Source organism: Grammomys surdaster, unplaced genomic scaffold (genome assembly GCF_004785775.1).
Source record: "Grammomys surdaster isolate TR1022 unplaced genomic scaffold, NIH_TR_1.0 125846, whole genome shotgun sequence".
NCBI classification, from domain to species: Eukaryota; Metazoa; Chordata; class Mammalia; order Rodentia; family Muridae; genus Grammomys; species Grammomys surdaster.
Window position 1 is genome coordinate 2,921,522 of NW_021620672.1, and position 12,289 is coordinate 2,933,810.

Below are 12,289 nucleotides of genomic sequence, written 5' to 3' on the forward strand. Positions count from 1 at the left end.
TTAGCTCCAGACTCCTAAGCTAAGCTCAGTCATGTGCCCACGAGTTGGGGTTGAGGGGTAGCATTTGGATTTTTTTTTCCTATCTTCTGTAAAGAAAAGCAGGTGTTTCCAGGTCCTGCTTCCCATTAACAACCTTACTTTCTCCAAACATGGGAAAGTCTTCCAAGTGCAGAAGTCCCTAGAACGTGGCAGATGCCCACTGCAGAGGCACAGCCAGGGGTTTTTTGTTTGTTTTTAGACAGGGTCTCACTGTGTAGCCAAGGCTGTCCTGGAACTCAGACTTCCCGGTGCTAAGAGTATGCATGGCTGCTCCCACCCTTCTTCATGACTTTGGACCTTGGAATATTTCCTGTAGGTAAAAAGGTCATAGTAGAAAAAGAAATATATTTAAGGGAGCATATACAGTATTCTTCCTTTCTTTAAAAAAAGTACATTATTTTTTATTTATTCTTTGAGAAGGTCATACATATATGCAATGTATTTTGATCATATTCACTGCCCTACTGCCCACCCCCGACTTCTCCTGAGTCAGTGTTCCTTCTAATGATAAAACCTTTGACAGCAAACTGGCAGTCTGTCCACAGGTGGATCAAACATCCACAGAAATGGACGTTGAAAACAAAAGACATCCTGTTTGTTAGGAGGAAAACCAGGGTTACAGCAATAGGCATGGTGATGTTACATGTTAGGCATGTCTGTTTTAGATGGGATACATAAAACCATGTATCTCAAGAATGGATGCTTCTGACAGCAGCGACCACGTGGGTTTTAGGGGTATCCATTGGTATCCACAGAACAGAGTAGTACCAAAAATACAAAATTCTGTGCACATGAAACTGAGAGGAGGAGACCCCATCGTCCCTTGGACCATGGTGAAGATATTCAGGTTTTCCCCTTTATATTTTTGAAAACACAAAACTAAAAAAAATATATATATAATTGTAAGATATTGCTTTCATACTATAATAACTACAATCACCACTATTATTTCAAAGTAAGAGGGTGTGGGACTGCATAAGGGTATCCTGGGTCATGGTTGAGCAGGTACCTAGAACCCCGAGATTCTCCGTGGAATTCTGCCTGAGAACCGGCAGGAGTTTGGTCGGAATTTGGTCCCTCCCATCATCCAAGATCCTGAAAAGCAGTCACATAGATCTCCATAGAGTCACATAGGCCAGGCTATAGGCCTCAGGCCCTAGGGATTTACATACTAATGAAGGCCAGAAGGCAGAGCAAATTAAACATTCCTCCCCCAGATCCTCCCCCAATCCTCCCCCTTTCTCCCTCCCTATATAACTCGGGACTGCCCTGAGTTTTTGGGGGTACGCCTAGATCCATCTATTATCCGCCATGACAATATACCCTTTTGGAACCAAGGACTTCCTCATGTTTTGGGGCCTGCCGCCGCCAAGGCCCTCAGGCCACTGGAACCATAGGACCTCTTCTCTAATGTGGTGGCCTTTTTAAATTTTCCCCACAAGAGGGTGTTTGTATGTTTGTTTGTTTGTTTTTAAATTTCAGACTGGCCTTGAGTTTGACAGGTAGCCAAGGATGATCTTTAACTTGTGATTCTCCTGCCTCCACATCTCAAATGCTAGGATTACAGACTTGTGCTATCAAGCTTTGTTTATGAGGGATTGGGGATCAAATTATGGAGGCAATCTTAAGGAGCCATTAAGATTCCTTGTCTGGAGGGAACCAGTTCCCAGAACGTATCCTCTCACCGCTATGTGCATCATGACATGGACTTCCTCCCTCAGCATGCAAAGTAAGAAAATAAATGTAATAAAAAAATAAAAGTAATTCCTTCTTCCCAGATATCTTTACCTTTTATCAAGTTGACATAAAACTGGCCAGCCTACCAGCCTACCTAATGTGTGACAGACTTTTACTGAGGAGACACAGCATATACTTATCTATTCACCTCAGATAGGAGTCCCACTACAAAATACAGATATTACTAAAGTGCAGCTTGGTGAACCAATGACTTTTATTGGTGTTACTAACAGGAGTATGGGTGGAGGTTACTTACAGGACCAGAAATGACTTAAAGACAGCAACATCAATAAAGCCCACCCCAGCATGGGTGACAATCATGAAAGCTGGGAGCCTGTAGGTAGCTCAACATGGTTGGAGAGTATCCTTTCCAGGTGCTCAATTGGTCTAAACCTCTTCCAGGCAGCTCTGTTAGTATCTGCTTCTTCCAGGAGGCTGGTCTGGTCTAGTCTGAGAGTCTTTGTTGCAACTTGGCTTGTCTGAGAGTGACTCTCAGTAGTCTTCAGTGTTTACTCTTGAAAGGGAAGGACCTAGTGAATCTGGTAGGTTTCAGAGACTTCCTGGAGTTAGTTTGCCTTGTTTACTTCGCTGGGAGACAGAATATTGTAACTGCTGCAGAACACCTAAACTATGTGAAACCATATCTCAATCTTTCACCTCCCCACAAAAGGGGAAAAAGGGCCCATGAGATAGTTCTGTAAATGAATTGCCACCAAGCCTGATGACCTGAGTTCTACATTGTAGAAGGAGAGAACCAACTCCGGAAAGTTGTTCTATGATCTTCACACTTGGGTTGTGGCATGCGCATACATGCACACGCACACACAAAGTCATTGTGCTATTTTTTTTTTAAGAAATAAAAAGAAAACAGTCTGGAAGTGGTGATGTATACCTGTAATTCTAGTGTTTCAGCCGAGGCAGAAAGATCTTGAGTTGGAGCCAGGCTGGGTGACAGAGTTTCAAGCCAGTGTAGGCTACACAGAAAGACCCTTTCTCAACCTCCCTCCTAAACAAATACACAGATAAGGAAGAGATGGTGTCTCAATTTCTTTTTCTCTTTCTGTGATCATATATCTCAAGGACAACAACTTCCAGGGGATTGGGTTTACTCCCACATTCAAAACAGACTGTCATGGCTAGGAAGTCAAGGCAGCAGAAGTTTGAAGCAGCTGGTCATGTCTTATCCACAGTGAGGAGACTGGGATGAAGGCACACTGCTTTGTCCATTGTACAGCCCAGGGTCTTGGTCACTGAATGGTACTGCCCAGAGTGGGCATAATGCCGCCCACAGTAGGCAAGTCTTTCCATCTCTGTGACTCCAGTTGACAGTGAACACTAAATTGTCACAGATTGAAATGGACAACCAGAAATAAAATGAGAGAAACAGTTCAGTAGTGTCCCAGAGAACTCTCTGGGGCAGCAGAAATATGAACCTCTGAATATGAAAAAGATTGAGAAAGTAGATAATGTTTTGGGATATACCATGGAGCATTAGGTGAAAGAATGCATTTTTTCCTTCAGGATTTCTTTATGGCTTAATTTTCTTAGCCATCCAAAGGTTGGAAAAGAATTGAAAATGTCCAAGAAGTTTTATAGTAAAAATCTGGTTTGGTAAAATGTAAAAATGGATTTATCTCCACAGTTCTCATCTCTATGGCCACTCCTGAACATGTTTCCTCAGTTTTCTGGTTTGGTATCTTCAATCTTCCTTGTATTTCCCCTTTGTTTTCTAGGCCAACCCTCTTAGAGTTCTATGTTGGCTGATTTCCCATTACTATAATAAAAGTCTGAAACCTGGTAACTTTCTAAGAAAAGAGGCTTATTTTACTCACAGCTTTAGCGGTTAGTAATCCAACTAGTATAGCACAAACTCTAGTAAGGTCTCTATGGTGTTCCACATAATGGCAATGGCATCATGATGGGAGTATGTGTGAAAGGGAGAGAACCTGTGATGAGATAGAAGTCAGAACGTGAGGAGAAGCTCTTTCACAATGCCCTCTCAGGGGAGCAATCAGAATCCCATAAGAACTACCTTAATGTGTTCCAGGAAAATACCCTTAACACTCCAGTGAATTCTCATGAGGAGCCAACTCTTTTTTTTTTTTTTTTTTTTTTTTTTTAAAAGATTTATTTATTTATTATGTATACAGTGTTCTGCCTGTTTGTACACCTGCAGGCCAGAAGAGGGCACCAGATTTCATTATAGATGGTTGTGAGCCACCATGTGGTTGCTGGGAATTGAACTCATGACCTCTTGAAGAGCAGTCTGTGCTCTTAACCTCTGAGCCAACTCTCCAGCCCCGAGGAGCCAACTCTTGATGATACTACTACTTCTTAACCTTTCTCAGTGGTGATCAATCTTCCAATACATGAGTCTTTAGGGTTATCTTAGTTAGGGTTACTTTTATGTGAAGAGACATCATGATTACAGCAACTCTTATAAAGGAAACCATTTGATTGGAGCTGGCTCACAGTTCAGAGATTCAGTCATTGAGAGAAGCATGGTGGCCTGCAGGTAGATATGGTGCTGGAGAGGTAGCTGACAGTTCTACAACTGTCAGCAGGCAGCAGGAAGAGATAATGAGATACTCTAGGCCTTGTTGGAGCTTCTGAAACCTCAAAGCCTACCCCCCTGTGACACACTTCCTCCAACAAAGCCACACCTACATCAATAAGGCCATACCTCTAATAACGCCACTCTCTGAGTCTATGGGGGCCATTTTCTTTCAAATCACCACCATGGGACAAACTTCATGCAAACTGTAATCCTAGCAGGTGCCAATCTGCGTAGCTACTGGCCTCTGCACAGTTCACTTCCCTTTGCTTCTACTTTAAACCTTCCAGATCTCTCTTTCTTTTTTGGGGGGAGGGGCATTGATGTTTATGGCAAAGCTCAGCACACTCCAGCACCAGGACTGGCATGGAGTCAAAGCAGCAGGGACGGCTGGGTGACCCCATGGAGCCTCACATGGTGAAGAGGATGAGTAAGGTGACTATCAAACAGAAGAGTCCCATGGCCTCAGACAGGGCAAAGCCCAGAATGGCATACGAGAAGAGCTGCTGCTTGAGAGATGGGTTCCTGGCATAGCCAATAATCAAGCTACCAAACACTGTGCCAATGCCAGCCCCGATCCAGCCACACCAACTGTGGCGGCCCCAGCACCAATGAACTTGGCTGCCGTGTAGATGTCCCAGGAAATAACACTGGTCTGGAATTCCCATCTAGCCACCTGGAGAGGGGAGCGGCTACAGGAAAGCTGTTTAGATGGGGCCTCTGGTCTACTCAGGAGGGAGGCAGACACAGGCCTGATTAGACCCCTGGTACGGGAGTGGTCAGAACTGGAGAAATGAGAAGTACCTTGGTGGTCTGCATTTTTCAATCTCCCAGCTTTAGCCCTTGGTCTCAGCGCTCAGCTTCCCAGATCTCTTCTTATTATCATCTCTTTCCTAACTTTCTGTTCCTCTTGCCTGGACGTTTCTAGGCATTGAATCCAAGATCATTTCATTAGCCTTATACCTCTTGACCCATCTCTAGTTGGCACTACTAACTGGTCCTTTCCTGATTCTGCTGAGATGAGCTCTTCCTTCTAGCCTAATGTACCAGACATCTCTCTCTATCAACAATATTTTTTTCTCCCAAAGGCACTTCCCTGCTGAATACACACAGTTACCTGGAGTTTCAAACACTCAGAGCCTTAGCTCACATTACCTCTGACTCTTCATTTCAACAGTCTGTCTCTTCACCTTTATGATGACGGGATTAGCTTGCTAGGCCTGTTATAACCAAAGTGACTTAAAGCAGATATTTTAAATTAATCATGTGTGAAGTTTGAATGAGAATGTCCGCCTTAGGCTCATATGTTTTAATATGTGCTTTTTTTTAGTTGGTGGGATGATTTGGGGAGTGTATAAGTCAGAGTTACCTAGACGAACAGAAGAGATACAATAAACACATAAAATGTAAACACATATTTAATGTAAATATTAAGTATATAAATATACAACATATAATATAAATGTAATATATAAATATAATATATACATATATAAGTTTATATAGTTAAAAAGTATTTATTACAATGGCTTATAAACTGTGTCCTGTAATAGTCCAACAATGTCTGTCTCCCAACAGCAAGTCTGAGAATTCAGTAGCTTTTTAGTCTATAAGGTTGGTTGTCTCAGCTGTTCTTCAGTATATGTGGGAATCCCAAAGAAATAGCCTCTAATGCCAGTAAAGTGAGATTGTGAGCAAGCAGGCAAAGATCAAAAGTCTCTTTCTTCCTTTTCCTTATATAGTCTGCCACAAGGATGTGTGGCACAGATTTATGGTGGGTCTTCCTACTTCAAATAAACTAAATAAAAGTAACTGAGACATCATGTTAAATAAGTCAACTAAAAAATCTCTCAGAAGATTTAGTTAAAATTTTAGATTTTAGATTTTAGTTAAAGTTTGAACTAAAAATCTCTCAGAATGCCTATGAGTAGGATTTCTAGTCAATTCTAGAAGTATTCAAGTTGACAGCCAAGAGCAGCCATCACAGGAAGGATTAGGAGATGTGTTCTTGTGGGAGGTGTGCCACTGAGAGCAGGCTTTCAGGTTTCAAAAGACTTGGCCATTACCAGTCTGTCCTTGTGTAAAAGTGGTTTTTATTTGCCTGAATAATTGTCCTCTCCAAGGCCTTTGTCTCCTAACCTAGGCCTAGTTCTGGAAGCTCCTAGCCCCTGTACAATCTAATCTAGGACTAGAATGTTTTCAGCCTCTGAAATTTACTACTGAAAAAGCTCATCTTTTCTTGTTCTTTCTGAACTCTAGCTGACTTTTTCAACTCAGCTATTCTGGCTCAATCTCCTCTCTCAGTCAGTTTAGTCAATCTGGCATTTCTCTCTGCCTCTGAGTTGTTCAACTTGGCTTCTGACTAACTAGCAATCTTTTCTAATCTCCTGATTCCTCCTCATTCTTGTTCTGTCGTTACCTGTGTCTAGCTTGTTCTCTTTTTAATCTGTCTCTGGAAAACCCTTTCCGTAAACGTGCCTCATCCTTCCTCTCTGTGCTGCTCTACTCTCCCTCTCAACTCCAGTGTGGTGCTTTCTAGGAACTCTACTGAACTCTACCGTATCCTATACAGTACCCTCTTCTTCCTGTATTGGTTGTCTCTCCCTTAAGTACCTTCCCTTTCCTATCTCTTCTTATGAGGGTTGGGCATGTCCTATTCTGTCAGTTCTTTCTCTGATTTGTCATGTTTTCTGCCACTCAATTAGGCTTGGCTTTCAAACATGGGTGCTTCCTTCTACAAACTCACTTTACCTTCATTGTTTGAGGTTAAAGGTGAGTACTAAGGGCGTGTCTGTATTCCAGCCAGAAGGATTAAAGCCGTGTGCTAAGGGCTGAGCCATACCCTAACTAGAAGCAGATTCAATTATCCTGCACATCCTCTCTCTATTCCTTATTTATGGACTGGAATGTGAGCTCTAACTCTCTCTTCATACTGCCATGCCTTTGCTCTGCCACCATAGACTCTAACCATCCAAAACTGTAAGTCCAATTAAATGCTTTGTTTTATAAGTTGCCATGGTCATGGTGTTTTTTTTTCACAGCAATAGAAAAGCATCTAAGATATCATGTCTTTTTTGGAAGTTGGATGTCAAATTGTTTGCAGGCTGATTTTGGAGGCTGTGAAAAAGACTCTGTCCCATGCCTCTCTCACTGGTTGTCAGCAATTTTTGGTGTTCCCCAGCTTGTAGAAACGTTGCCCTTACTTCTGCCTTCATCTTCAAATGATAATCTTCTTGTGTGTATTTTTGTCCAATGCTCTCCTGCCACCATGAGTTTTTTTTTTTTAAATGAGATGCTTTTTAAGATATGTTTATTTATTTTATGTATATGAGTACACTGTAGCTATCTTCAGACACACCAGAAGAGGGCACTTGATTCCATTACAGATGGTTGTGAGCCACCATGTGGTTGCTGGGATTTGAACTCAGGACCTCTGGAAGAGCAGTCAGTGCTCTTAACCATTGAGCCATCTCTCCAGCCCCCCACCATGAGTTTTGAAAGAGAGTCTTACTATATAGTTCAGAGTGGCCTTGAACTCACAGTGATCCTCCTGCTTCATCCTGAGTACAGAGATTGCAGGCTTGGCTTTATTTCTCCATTTTTATAAGAGCATCAGGCATATTAGATTTGTGCCTACCCTAACTCATCTCATTTTATCTTGAGTAGCCAGCCTTTGAAGACCTGTATTCAGATCAGGACATTTTCTGAGGTACTTGGGGGTTAGGATGTCAGCATACCTTTTTGGAAGACACATTTTAGTCCGTAATCATGATGTTCCAGGCTCTGTTGCTGTAAACAAGTTACTCTAAGACATAATGGCTTCAAATGTCCATTTTATTATGCTGAGGGAGTCAATGAATCAGGAATTCAGACAAAGTGCCGTGAAGGTGCTTGACTCTCCTGCATGATGTCTTGGGCTTTGATGCCCTGGGATGACCTGACTGGCAGGGCCAGATTCATCTAGTGGTTTTTTTCCACTCAGTCTTCTGGTTGTTGGCTGAGGCTTCAGTTGGGGCTGTTGATGAAAAAGTCACATACATGGGCCTCTTCTTGTGGTTTAAACTCAAGGCAGTATTCTAATTAACCCTAATTGTCATTTCGACATAGCCTAGAGTCATCTGAGAGGAATGGGTTTCCCATTGAGGAACTGTCTAAATTAAATTGGCCTGTGGGCTTGTTGGTGGGGGATTGCCTAGGTTGTTAATTGATGTAAAAGGACCTGGAGTACTCGGGCAGCAAAATCCTTGGGCAGGCAGTCCTGTGTTGTCTAAGAACACTAGATAAGCACGGACCTGTAAGGAACCCTTTCCACGGTTTCTGCTTTGAGTTCCTGCTTAAATTTTCATTTCGGGGCAGGTGATGGTGGTACATGCCTCAGTCCCAGTACATAGGAGGCAGAGGCAGGCAGAGCTTTGTGAATAGAGAGCTTTGTCTACAGAGTAGGCAAGGGCAGCCTACTCTATAGAGTGAGTTCAGGACAGCCAGAGCTTTGCAGAGAAACCCTGTCTTGAAAACTCACCCAACTAAACCAAACCAAAGCAAACCAAAACCATCTTTTCTTGAGAGCATACTCTTGTTCCTCAGGGTCAGAAACACCGGAAGCTGGCAGTAATACACCTTTTCAATGGGCCCTTCAGGCTTTCATGCTGCTGCACTTATCCGGGGTCACCCATATTTCCCCTTTCCTTTGTTCTTTCCCCATGTATTAGTTAGCTTTCCTGCTGCTGTAACAAAACACCCTGAAAGAAATTGCTTAAGAGGTAAAGGCCTTATTTTGACTCACAGTTCAGTCCACCTTGGTGGGGAAGTCATGATGGCAGGAGCTTGAGGGGGTGGTCACATTGCGTCCCAAGTCAGGGAGTGGAGTATGATGGAAGCTTTGAATGCTTCTGTGCAGCTTGTTCACTTAGGTCTTATTCACTCCAGAATCCTAGCTTATGGAATGGTGCTTCCCACTTTACGTACTCCTGGGTTTCACCACATCAATGAACATAATCTAGATAACCTCTCATAAATTTGCTCAGATATTTGTTTCCATGGTGATTCCAAATCCCATCAAGTTGACAGTTAAGATTAATGATCATTCTCTGGATTTAATGTTCTTTTGTATAGTTTGACTTTGAAAGGGAATCAAGACTCAGGAAGGGAGGCAGAGGGGGAAGATGGTGTGTATATATGTTTCTGAGTGTTGAATCCAGGGCTCCCAACAGGCTAGGTTGGGAGTCTACCACTGTGTTCTGAAACTTAAGTTTTCAACATTTCCTTTTAAGATAAAGACATTTGAGTATATTTGAGTTGATGGGAAGAACTGTGATAAATGCTGGAGGATATTTTGCAGTGGTTGTCTGAAACCCTGTGTGGATCCCAAACACCAAAGGTGGTAGAAAGGCAGGAAAAGACCAATGGCCCGAGAAAGACCCACGTGACTTGAAATGGTAGGTGTACCAGGTTTAGCAAATCGAAGTATATAGTATGTCCAGCTAAATAGGAGTTCCAGAAAGACAGCAGATAATTTCCTGTCTTCTGTATTGCCGGGTTTCCTATTAGTTATCTAGCGACCCTAAAACGGGAAAGCAGTATATATAAAGGGGTTGTAGGTCCACATGTAGTGGGAGGGTGTAGGAACTTTAAAACCCTTCCCAAGCTGTCACATTCCAGCACTGCGGAATGAATTCCCACTTCTACCAGAAAGGAAACTGCTTTGAATTTCAGTCTCTCCATTTGCTCCATGATGGACACACTGGCAGGAAAATGCTAGACCAAAAGCTGTGGAAAAGTTCTGCTTGGAAAACTAGCTCATAAGTGATGTGGAGATTTTTGTACTACAAACGGTACTGGATTGGGTGCATCGGACAGTGAGTCATAGGTCCTCTGGCCAGGCTCCAATTAGGGACACCAGCTCAACCCTATCTAGGGCTGGGGTTAGGGAGGGAGAAAATGCAGCCAAAGGCCCCACTGTGCGCCTGCGCTACTCCGGCTCCGCCCCCTCCCAGCCCTGCATCCGGGTCTCAGGAAGGGGCGTGTCCGAGTGGAGGGGTGGGCCATAGAGGTAGGGAAAGATGTCGTGGGAAGCTGGAGATCAGGGAGGGAGAGAGGCGGGGATGTAGGCGGGACGGGGGCGGGGCGGCGCGCGGGGTCACGTGACGTGCGTGGCGACGTGTCGGCCATCTTGTGTTGTTGAGGCTGAGGATTGACTTGGGTTCTGAGAGACTCCTGTCCCGGACCGCAGGTAACCAGTGGCTCGGTGTGTCTCCCCTGCCCACAGCCATCCCGTGCCCTGTCCCCTCCATAGCGCCCCGAGCTGCCGTGGCCTGGCGCCCACCGTAGCGTCCCCGCCGCTCCGACCCGAGCTGGCCGCATGGACACACTCAGGCTGCCCGGCAGCGGCCGCGGCCGGCTGGGGGCGTCAGACATGGGGACAGGGCAGGTGCGGGGTCGGCAGGAGCCTCCTCTCCTGCGAGGGCCGTGGCGGGCCCGGGAGCGCCCCGGCCGAGGGCAGCCCCCTGCTTTCGCCCCCGTGGCATCGCGGGGGAAGCCGAGGAGAGGAGGCGGGAGGCGGGGTGGGCAGTGTCAGGCCGGAGGGCTCGCCTTCCGCTGCCCGCTCCTCGGGGCCGGTCGCCCGCGCAGCCTCGGGGTACCCCGGCTAACAGCTGCTGCGAGCCGACAGCTGCTCCTGCCGGCGCTCCTGCCCGCACCTGCCCCGGGGAGGTGCGCCCTTGCCTTCTCCACCGAGCATCTGGACTGGGGATGACTGCTTCCACGGCTGGAGGACTGGTCTGGAGCAGGCCCCAGGCGAGGTGGAGTCATGATTTGATCCTGGGACTGAGAGGCTTGGGAAAGTAGAGCCCGGGGCAGCTCCGGGGACCCGAATGTTCACACCGGGTTGAAATGGGCAAGCAGTTTCCCACGAAGCACTCTTGAACTCTTGGGTTTTGTAGTTGAAATATCAATCAAGCCAGCAAGGAAGGGGAGGGTGTGAGAGGAGCAGGTTGTGTGACCGCGTTTGGGAAGCAGTAACGTTGCTTTGCATTTATCTAGTAACGTCTCCCCTTACCTGCCGTTTTCTTGAAAGTCAAAGCACTTAAACACACCTAGTGGTTCTATTAGGAAGGTAAGTATTCCAACATAACTTAAGAAATTAAGGGACTCAATCAGTGATGGCTTCCCACCTAGTACCATATACTTTGGATTATAGGTTGTTATATGTTGTATTCAGGAACTCTAGTCTTCCTTATGTAGTTTCTCCTCTTTAGTAACAAATGACTTCCTAAATTATAATAACGATTATCATACTTTTTGTACATGAGTTTTCATCCTTTTTTTTGTGGCTCTGACTGGCAGAATTTCTTCCTTTTTGATTAGAACACATTCTTTGTCCTTGTTTAATGATACTTTCCTAGTGTAGCAGCTTGGCTTGCTTAAACTGGGTTATGTACTTCATTGTAACATTAGAAGACACTAGAAAACCGGGCGGTGGTGGCGTGGGCCTTTATTTAGTTCCAGCACTTGGGAGGCAGAGGCAGGCGGATTTCTGAGTTCAAGGCCAGCCTGGTCTACAGAGTGAGTTCCAGGACAGCCAGGGATACACAGAGAAACCCTGTCTCGAAAAACCAAAAAAAAAAAAAAGAAGAAGACACTAGAAAAACATTAGAAGTGACAAGTGTCTGGAAAAATACCAACATTGAAGGGTTAATATAGATGTTGTTAGTGATTTGCTAGAAAGGAAAAGACCATGCCTTTTTTGGTACTTGACAAAGGCTTTAGGGTTTTGTTGCTAGAGAAGAAGAGACTATGTACTCTATGCTGCCATTCTTTTATTTTTGACTACAAGTACAGTGTTGTATGCTGAAGGACAAATATTTCTGTTTCTGTCGAGCTCACTTCTAGACATCTAAATACTTAAGTAAAAATAACAAAGACTTTGTGATGTAATGATAGCCCGTAAACTGATTGAAAGTT

The 12,289-nt window shown here is 44.6% G+C and overlaps 1 protein-coding gene and 1 pseudogene across 2 annotated transcripts in view; one reads left to right on the top strand and one right to left on the bottom strand.

Annotated features, from left to right (window-relative positions):
- Window positions 1-4,740: 4,740 nt before the first annotated feature.
- Window positions 4,741-5,149, bottom strand: LOC114640632 (annotated as a pseudogene).
- Window positions 5,150-10,501: 5,352 nt separating this feature from the next.
- The window catches only part of Gigyf2 (GRB10 interacting GYF protein 2), a 132,308-nt gene continuing 130,520 nt past the window's right edge, over window positions 10,502-12,289 (top strand). For both annotated transcript variants that reach the window (XM_028789531.1, XM_028789532.1), the window contains exon 1: window positions 10,502-10,559. The gene's annotated coding sequence lies outside the window, so the exon portion shown is untranslated. The remainder of the gene's footprint in view (window positions 10,560-12,289) is intronic.